The sequence below is a fragment of the Octopus bimaculoides genome, chromosome 12 (assembly GCF_001194135.2).
Source record: "Octopus bimaculoides isolate UCB-OBI-ISO-001 chromosome 12, ASM119413v2, whole genome shotgun sequence".
NCBI classification, from domain to species: Eukaryota; Metazoa; Mollusca; class Cephalopoda; order Octopoda; family Octopodidae; genus Octopus; species Octopus bimaculoides.
This window is the reverse complement of record NC_068992.1, coordinates 29,073,460-29,083,306: the sequence shown is the minus strand read 5'-3', so window position 1 is coordinate 29,083,306 and position 9,847 is coordinate 29,073,460.

Here is a 9,847-nt window from a genome sequence, read left to right as displayed (position 1 = left end):
ATATATATGCGTACATGTGTATGCATGTATATATACCAAGTACAATTTACTTAAATGAAATGGAGTTTATGAAAAAATCGTTGTTTCACATATTTACGTCGCTTATATACATTTTCTTTCTATTAAAGACTTCAACTGTGCAGTGCCACATTCAATGGATAAGATACAGTTTGCCTCGGGAAATGAATGACTGAACTAATTAACCGCATCTTTCCTACTTTCTATTTACTTTATACTCTTCATTACCTTTCTCCCATGTATTTTTTCCCCTGGCGCTTTTGAGTTATATATACTGACTCACGTCGCGCATGTAACTATGCATGCACGTATTCCATAAACATTAACAATTTAATATTTGTATCTATGTAAAGGCAGCGAGCTGGCAGAAACGTTAGCACGCCGGGTGAAATGCTTGGCGGTATTTCGTCTCTCTTTACATTCTGAGTTCAAAGTCCACTGAGGACTACTTTACCTTTCATCCTTTCGGGGTCGATAAATTAAGTTCCAGTTGCGTACTAGCGGCCTCCTCCCCAGAAATTTTGGGCCTTGTGCCTAGAGTAGAAAAGAATATTTGTGCATGTATATTTCTACGTATATTCATATATATGTATATATATATATATATATATATATATATATATATATATATATATATATATATATATATATTGATAATATATTCATATCATACAGGCATACTGATACCACATTTGAAGGCATACTCCCACTTCATTTGAATTCTATGTCTAAATACGTACGTGCATACATACATATATCTATAACCATAAAAGAGAGATTTACGTGTGTGTGTGTATGTGTGTGTGCCCGCGAAGAAACAGGCTCTTAGATATGATCCTAATTTAGATTACAGTGAAGATCTTGCTGTAAGAGTAGGCGGGCTATCGCATCAATGTAGATTTTGTTGGGCAAAGAAGTTTACGTGTGAAAGTCCTAGAATGTGTTGCTCTGGAGGCAAGGTTCATAGTCCTCCTTTAAAAGATCCTCCACAGCAATTATTTGACTTGCTAGATAGTTGTACTGCAAAATCAAATCACTTCCTCTCCAACATCCGACGCTACAATTCCACTTTCCAGATGCCATCTGTTGGCGCGACAAAACAAATAGCAAAGGATTTCAGACCACATTCAGAGTTCAAGAGCAGGTGTACCACTTGATAGGGTCGCTTCTGTCATCCAGCGATGACCAGGCCAAATTTCTGCAAATTTACTTTATGAAAAACAACCAGCAGCAGTTAAGGAGACACTGTCAGACTCTGCAGACCATGTTTTTGACCTACAATAATCTGATTCCACAGCTAAAAGCTGCAGTAGAACGGGCACAAATTTCAAATGACTTCTCCCTAACCATAAGAACCGACAAAAACCCGTTGGACAGCACTCACGTCGATACGATGCCCCCACCACTGAAGAGGTCGCCTGTATCTTAGTTGAAGATTAATATGACCACAGGGATATTGTCACATGACAATACATTACGAAGGATTTCTGAAACTTATCGTTCATATGATGCTCTACAGTACCAATCATATTCTGGGAAGTGCAAGACAGCTATCACTTCGGCATACCTCCATCTGACCCACTAACCGGACATAATTATCAAGCAAAGTCTATCACTAGTAATGACTTCTACGCCTTCATGATCATGGTTCGTGAACCGGTCAGTCACTTACTCAAATGTCGTGACCTTTTCCAGCAGTTCATGGTAAACATGTACGCTAAAGTGGAGAGTGAGCGCCTCCTTTATATAAAAAAAATAACCAACAAAACTTAGTGCTGAATCTTACATCCACTTGCGAGATGCTATTGCCAATGATGACGACATTCAAAATGTCGGCCACAGCGTTATTCTCCCGGCTTCCTTAGCGGGGGACCAAGGTAAATGCACGAAAAAGAACAAGACGCTATGACCTATGTTAGAAACATTGGTTCTCCAGACCTTTTCTTACATGCACAAGCAATCCTAAGTGGACTGAAGTTACTGGAAATCTTCTGCCAGGGCAAAATCCCCATCATCGACATGACTTAATCGCAAGGGTTTTCCACATTAAGTTATTGGAATTCATGGATATACTTACAAAGAAAAAGATATCTGGAGAAGTTACCTGTCGAATGCTTACCGTCGAATGGCAGAAACGAGGCCTGCCACATGCGCATATTTTGATAGCAAGGTTCGCAGTGAGAACTATTTTAGCACCGCGGAATGAAAGCGTTGATAAAGTAAACCATGAACTCCTCCACTTCTACCTGGAGGTGCTTCATCGTTTGTCTCCATTGATGCTACCATCGACGAACGTGCCGCTGTTGAGTATCCAGTTGAATTTCCCAACTCTTTACAACCCACAGGACTGCCACCGCATAAGTAGTTTCTAAAGAAAGGTGCACTTATCATGTTCTTGAGGAATTTGAACCCACCACAACCATGCAATGGTACAAGATTGATTATAACTACAATGACAAGTCATGTCCTAGAAGCAACCATTATTGCCGGCTGCCATCGGGGAGAGATTGCATACATTCCACGCATGACTCGTATTCCCTCAAATGTGCCATTTCAGTTCAAGCGCCTCCAGTTCCCAGTGCGATTGTGCTTCGCTATGATAATCAACAAAGCCCAAGGTCAAACTTAAAAAATTGTAGGTCTCAGTTTACAACTACCCTGTTTTTCTCATGGACAACTATATGTCGCATGCTCTCGAGTTAGCAGTGCAGACGACTTGTATATTTATTCTAACAACACTGGACTTACGCAAAACGTAGTTTACCCAGAAGCATTGTCGGCTTCATTTAACATATGTTGAAGTGTGCAGTCTGCCCAAACAGTATAGAGATGGTGCTTTTCACAATGAAGCAGTTTTTTTTTTCCATGTACCTTACTTTCTGCAATACGGATACTTCTACGTTCTCATTCGCCATCCAATTCTTTACAACTGTATGTCTAGGTCATTTGGGGGGCATTTTTAGCATTTCATTCTAATCTGAGCTGCAATTCTACATGTTTTTGGTGACAACAATTTCAGCATTGTTCATTACAAAATGACCGAAAAACATGTTTATAAAAAAGAGTTGTTTGCTTCACGCTGCTCATGTGCCGATTCTACACATAAGAAAGAAACAAATAATACAATGTGGCTGTAGGTTATAACACCCGGGCAACCCTGGGATGCATTGCTAGTGTGCGTGTATATATATATATATATATATATAGTGTGTGTGTGTGTGTATGTATGTATGTATGTATGTATGTATGTACGCATGTGTGAGTATATATGTCTGTATACATATATTCATACATAGCTTAGATTGGTTTCTGCTATTATCGGCCCAGACCATGAGTAACTCAGTAGCACCACCAAGTCTGAATTGTCTTTTGACAATATCGAATGTATCTATGAAATGAGGTTGGGAGTAAAACGAAATGCTTAAATGATCTAAAGAAAGAAATAAAGTTACCTATTGATATGACAAGAATAAGAATACAGATTGTTTGATACAGGAGGAATGGCTGGATGTGAGAGATGCATTTGAAAGGTGGTTAGAGAAATATCAAATTAAATTAATCAGGAGAGGTGCGTAAAGGAGAGAAGATTTTGCTTGATAGATGTAAAGACTGAGTAAATGTCGAAGGTGTGTCAAATTAAGTGTGGATAAACTCTTACAGAGGACAAAATTAGTGGTGAGAGTGGACTAACAAATTAAAGCAGAAATCGTTGTAAGCTTAATAAAGATTTCAAATGTTGGTACAAGGCCAGCAAGTTTGAGCGAAGAGGTTAGTTGATTACATCGACCCCATTGTTCCAATGGTATCTATTCTATCGATTTCAAAATGATGAAAGGAAAGTCGACCTCCGCGGAATTTGAACCCAAAACGTTCGAATTGTCGAAATATCGCTAAGTATTTTTCCAGTGTGCTAACGATTCTGCCTGCTGACCGCCTTGATTAATAAATGCACAATTAAGACTAACAATATTTTCAAAGCTTACACTGGAATAACTTCTCTTTCAAATTTCAGTGTAACTCATACACTCTTTCTAGAACATAAAAAAACTTAGCTTAGGAGTTGAAAGAGATGTCTAAACCTTAGAAACTAATTTGGAAAACTTTGTCAAAAGCCAGCCATCGCCGATAATAAAAAAAAAGCACTCGGACAGCGCAGACCTCCACCAAGCAGCTCATTTCCACCTATATACATGCATGCAGAAAATCGCCCAATTTCCCAAACCAACGTCGGCAAAAACATAACCTCCTTGGCGGAGTAAAAAAAAATAGCACAGCCATATGATTTTTAAAAAGAAACTTTAAAAACAGGAATCATTTGAAGCAGTTATAATATATCAATGACAACAGCAAGCTAGTTTCACCATACAACTAAACAGAAACAACAATTACCTAAAACTTGAGTGATACACGCACATCATGGTCGGAAAAGTAACAGTCAGTTACGGTGACTTGTGGACGCCGATCCTGGTTCACCTAAACATGATCTAGCAGGCTTCCATAGTCGGTGGTGGGTTTTTGGACTAGTTGGTCGAACCCAAACTGGTTCATAGTTGTCAAGATCTCATGGTTAAGGGAATCAATGAGATCCAAGTTGAAATCACCAAGGACAATGGTCATATTATTCCTTGGCAAAGATAAAAGAGGTATCTGTCTACTTACGAAACTAAACCTACCTACCTACTTTACATCTCTCTGTGGTCAGTACAGTATCAATCATCCCTCAAGAGTCCATAGATACGCGAGTAAAATTACTAATAGAGAAACGAAAATAAAACTTTGGAAACACCAACGCCACCATAGGTTACGTGGAAACGATGAACGTGTTTTCAAGGGAGATAGTCAAAGAACGTAACATTGTAATACTTCGTGTAAAGTAAATACAACAAATGAAAAATCCTTCAAGAATCCATAAAAATTCCCGGATCACTACCAAAATGTTATCATCTGTTTCTTGTGTCATTAACAACTTTTCTTGCAAGTTTCATCAAATACCGTTCATAACTTTTTGAGTTATTTTGCACACAGGCGGACAGACGGACAGACGGACAAACCAACGACGATGAAAACATAACCTCCTTCCTTGGCGGAGGTAAAAAATACTTGTGATTTTGTGCACTACAGAGAGCCTGGAATCACCTATCGCCACAGATCTTATCTTGAACCGTATCTTGAACGAAAAAGATACGTTCTTGCATCAACAGAACATTCAGATCCGGTGAGCATTTTCAACCAATTAATAACCCCCATCGATAAATCGTTCTCCTCTGAATTATTTTGACTTTACTCCTCCGTTCCAATGCAATTCATAAAACTCATCAATTATGTATCAAGCATAATTTTCTAGGCACTTTAGTTCTTGAGCTTTGAATATCTGCAAGTATTTATCTATAAGCTTACAATAATTTTATTTTAATTTACTTTCAACATTCACTGCTACCTTTGATTATCTCAAGATTCCTTCCACATACACTTTAATCTTGTTTCTCGTTGGTTTATCTACCTTTACCTTTATCTCTACATTTGCAATCCTTATAATATTCAGAATTTTACATTCTTTACATATCTCCCATAATTCACTTTTATCAGTTCTTTAAATACCATTCTAATCATTAGTACATCACAGCCAGCTGGAATCTATTTCTATTATCTTTATGTCACATAATTTCTATTATTTCGCCGTGTCATTTTGTAAATTCAGTTCTTTATAGCATTTTAAAATACTTTTCATTCTCTTTTTATTGCTTCCTCAATTAACTGATATAGCATTGAATTTATCAAGATTTTAAATATTAATACACCAGATTATTTTATTATGTTTTTACTCCGGTTTCATCTTATTTTATAAACATAAATTAAATTGAATAACCACTTAAAATTAAAGTAGTTGTCATTATTAATCAAATATGTATATTCTGCTTATTCTTTTTAGACCTTAATTTATCTTACTTGAAAATAACTCATTGCACACATCATAAAATAATCAACATATTTTAGTTATTTTGTGTTAACTCTAACACTACCTCTTCTCCCTATTTGAATCCCAATTAGTCTATTTGCCCAGCAGAAGCTAGTCGACCCTGGCAGAATCGCTAGCAAGCCGGGCAAACTGTATAGCAGTATTTCGTCTGGCGTTACGTTCTGAGTTCAAATTCCACCGAGGTTGACTTTGGCTTTCATCTTTTCGGGATCGATAAATTAAGTACCAGTTACGCACTGGGGTCGATGTAATCGACTTAATCACTTTGTCCTTGTTTGTCCCCTCTGTGTTTAGCCCCTTGTGGGCCAGAAAGAGATAAGAAACTAGTCGACCCTGCATTTAATATTATTGCTTTTTACCCATTGTCAAGGAATACTATGTATACTTCACTTCCATTTCGCATTTACTTAAACTGTGCATATTGTTTCCTTCATATTATAGTCTAATTCTCCAAGGAATAACTTTGGTATCAGAATATATCCATTCCTCTCATTACAATAACATATAGCATCCGACTTAAGCTATAATTAGTAGCAAATCTGTTTCTTATTTATTTCTCCTAACATCTATTAGCACCGTTTAATCTCCCTTTATTTCATATATCTCCGTTTATTTCATACTTTTATATACGAATCAGAGTATCCTGAACAGTGATTCCGAAGCATTCTTAGCTTACTTCACTTCAGTCCTTAACATCTATCAGAATGCGCATAAATTTATTCATTTTTATGTACTTCATGATCTTATCGTCTTTTTCCTTCTTTAAATTATTCCACAGTCATTACTTGATAGTAGTTTTCTAACATCTGTTCCACTGATCTCGAATGATGAAATTCTTTCTGCTACACTTTTCTCTGTACTTTTTCTATGCTTCTTGACACTATAAATTTCTGAATTTCTTTCATTTGCCCACTGTTTGACAAATTCACCTTTTGAAATAAAGCAAATAAACTATTCATAAATTTTGTTTTCTATTAAACCCTGAAAATGTGTGTGTGTGCGTGTTTATGTGTACATGGATGTATGTATATATGTAGGTAGGTAGGTAGGTAGGTAGATTGGTAGGTAGGTAGGTGGGTAGGTAGGCATCTGTGTGTCTACGGACTCATGCATATATATTCGTGTATGCACAATTTATATTATATATATATATATATATATATATATATATATATATATATATATATATACATACATATATTATTACATGACAAAGGCTGCGAAACTGCCGTAATTCTACGGATATCGAGTGATGAAATAAATATATTCACCTTTCATACCTCCTGGCTTTTTTTGGTATATACACTCCTCATGAAAAATTTCAAAGATGTATGTACATATATATATATATATATATATAGCTTTAAGCAATGGCGAATTATAAACAAATATGTTAAGCGTAATAATTTTACTCAAGTATATGATTACCATCGAAAATATGTGCCATCGCTAATATGAGATGAGCTAATCACTCTCCATTCGGGGAGTGTTCAGATATTTAGGAATACTTATTTAGGACCACCGCTGCTCACCCTTCATGGGGAGAAGTTACCGGAAACATTTCCTAAAAACTATGTAACCCACTTAAATGTGACTGAAAATGCGGATCTTGAAGATTCATCCATTAGTGGATACACTAGTAAAACGAAAATGAGAATATTGTTAATTATTGATTTCAAATTTTGGCACAAGACCAGCAATTTCGGGGAGGAGTAAGTCGATTGCATCGACCCCCAGTACTTGACTGGTACTTCCTTTATCGATCCCGAAAGGCTGAAAGGTAAAATCGACCTCGGTAGAATTTGAATACAGAACGTGAAGACGGACGAAATGCCGATAGGCATTTAACCCTGCGTGCTAACGATCCTGCAAGCTCGTCGCCTTTGGTATTGTTAATTATTGAAATTTGTATTGTGATGACCTTACCTGACCATAAATGTTCATAATGATCTGAAAGACGAACAGCTCGTGTCTCATGTGAATTTTGAAATTACAATGTAGATATTGCCAGAATAGCTTGAGCAAACAATCTAATGTAGAAATACAAAGATTGCGCCTTCTTTTAGAAAGGAAATCAACTACACATGGAATTTAAAATTTTATTAATTTCTGTGAGTGAACATCTTAACTTCGAATATCTTTCTTTTAGTTTATCTCTATGATTTATGCTTATGCTTCAACAATTATGGATATTAAAAAAAAAACATAGTCGTCACTTCATGTAGTCTTACATTCTTTTGTACACAAAAAATTTATTCTACTTGAGACTCTAATGCTCCTATTGGGACATGGTGTATTTAAATACAATGGAAATGGGCTGCTACTTCTGAAATTTTGGGAGTCGAATTCATTGATAATTAGCAAAACTACAAGGATGCATCTCTGTTCAGAAATTGAAATCTAATTGATTTGTTATTACGCGAAAACAAGATATATCAGCTGTAAAGTGTAGTAAATTAATACAATCTACTGATGTCTCACTAATCACAAAATGGTTCTAACGAAATTAAAGATTAAAATAAAACATTCACTCAAACTCTATCATACCGCTTGAAATAGAATATTAAACCTCTTTCAGACTTATGTTACTAACAATTATTGGACAACCTTAAACAAAATATTTTGTAATCAATCAGTTTATGAAATCTCAACTGAAGAGGAGTGGAGTATTTTTAAATCAGTAGTACTTGATACTGCAGGCGAAAATAGTGGCTCACTTCAAAAATAGAAACTTGATTAGTTTGATGAAAGCGACAATACAATAAAAGGACAGACTAAAAAAAAATGCGAAAGCTAAACTTTGACAAAAAGAGCAATCTGAATTCCAAAGTCAGAAGACAGATTTTATTTTGAAATCAAATCAGAAGCGCAATGGAGATTTAGATATATGCAGAATCAATAGTAGTTTGACAGAGCCAAAGAAATACTAGACTACGAAAACTAGAATCAATCAAGATATATCTTCCAATTTACTGAAAATGTTTTTTGGCCCACAAAAATAAGAACATTGCCATTTAAATTGGCAGATGGAAATCTAACTTTAATCGAAGAAGATTGTATACATGAAGAGATGGCAAGATTGTCTCAAAGCTTTGCTTAATCGTTCGTCAAATGTATCACCTGAGTGCATTAACAAAATTTCACAGCAAAACTTTTCTGTATATCCGGATATTGCTCCCCCACTACCAAAACAAATATGCTGGAATGGATGAAATTCAAGCGGAATTTGTCAGATATGACAGTCATTCTTCCTCATTAGGATTCATCATCTCATTCAATCTTGAGAACAAGATGAACTAATTATAGATTTCATAATGAATGTGCACAATGTAGAGACTATTGAGGTATCTCCCGCCTCTCATTTTCTAGAAAAATTTTCTCAAAGCGTCTTCTTAATTGAATGAATTCTTCCCCAGAAAGCTGATGTAGATTTCGATCAGCTTCTGAAATTATCAATATGGTCTTTACCTTGCAACAGACCCAGGAAAAGCGTTCAGAACAAAGTCCTCCTCTCAATACTGTTTCCTAAGATGTGGGCAAATGCCAGTCTTTTCTTGATGAGGAGAACCAGACTTATTGCAATATCTTCATGTGATTTGTTACCGGTTACATATCCGTTACTTTTTCGAAATTTCACCTACAATTTATGATTATAATAATTATTACGTAACAACGAGCTTCCTGAAACCGCTATCGAGTTATGCAATTACATTTTTATCTTATTTTGTACATATAATGTGCATATATGTAAATATAATTATATCAAGCCTGTGTTTATCTCCATTTCTATATATACATATATATATATATATATATATATATATACACACACACACACATACACATATATAT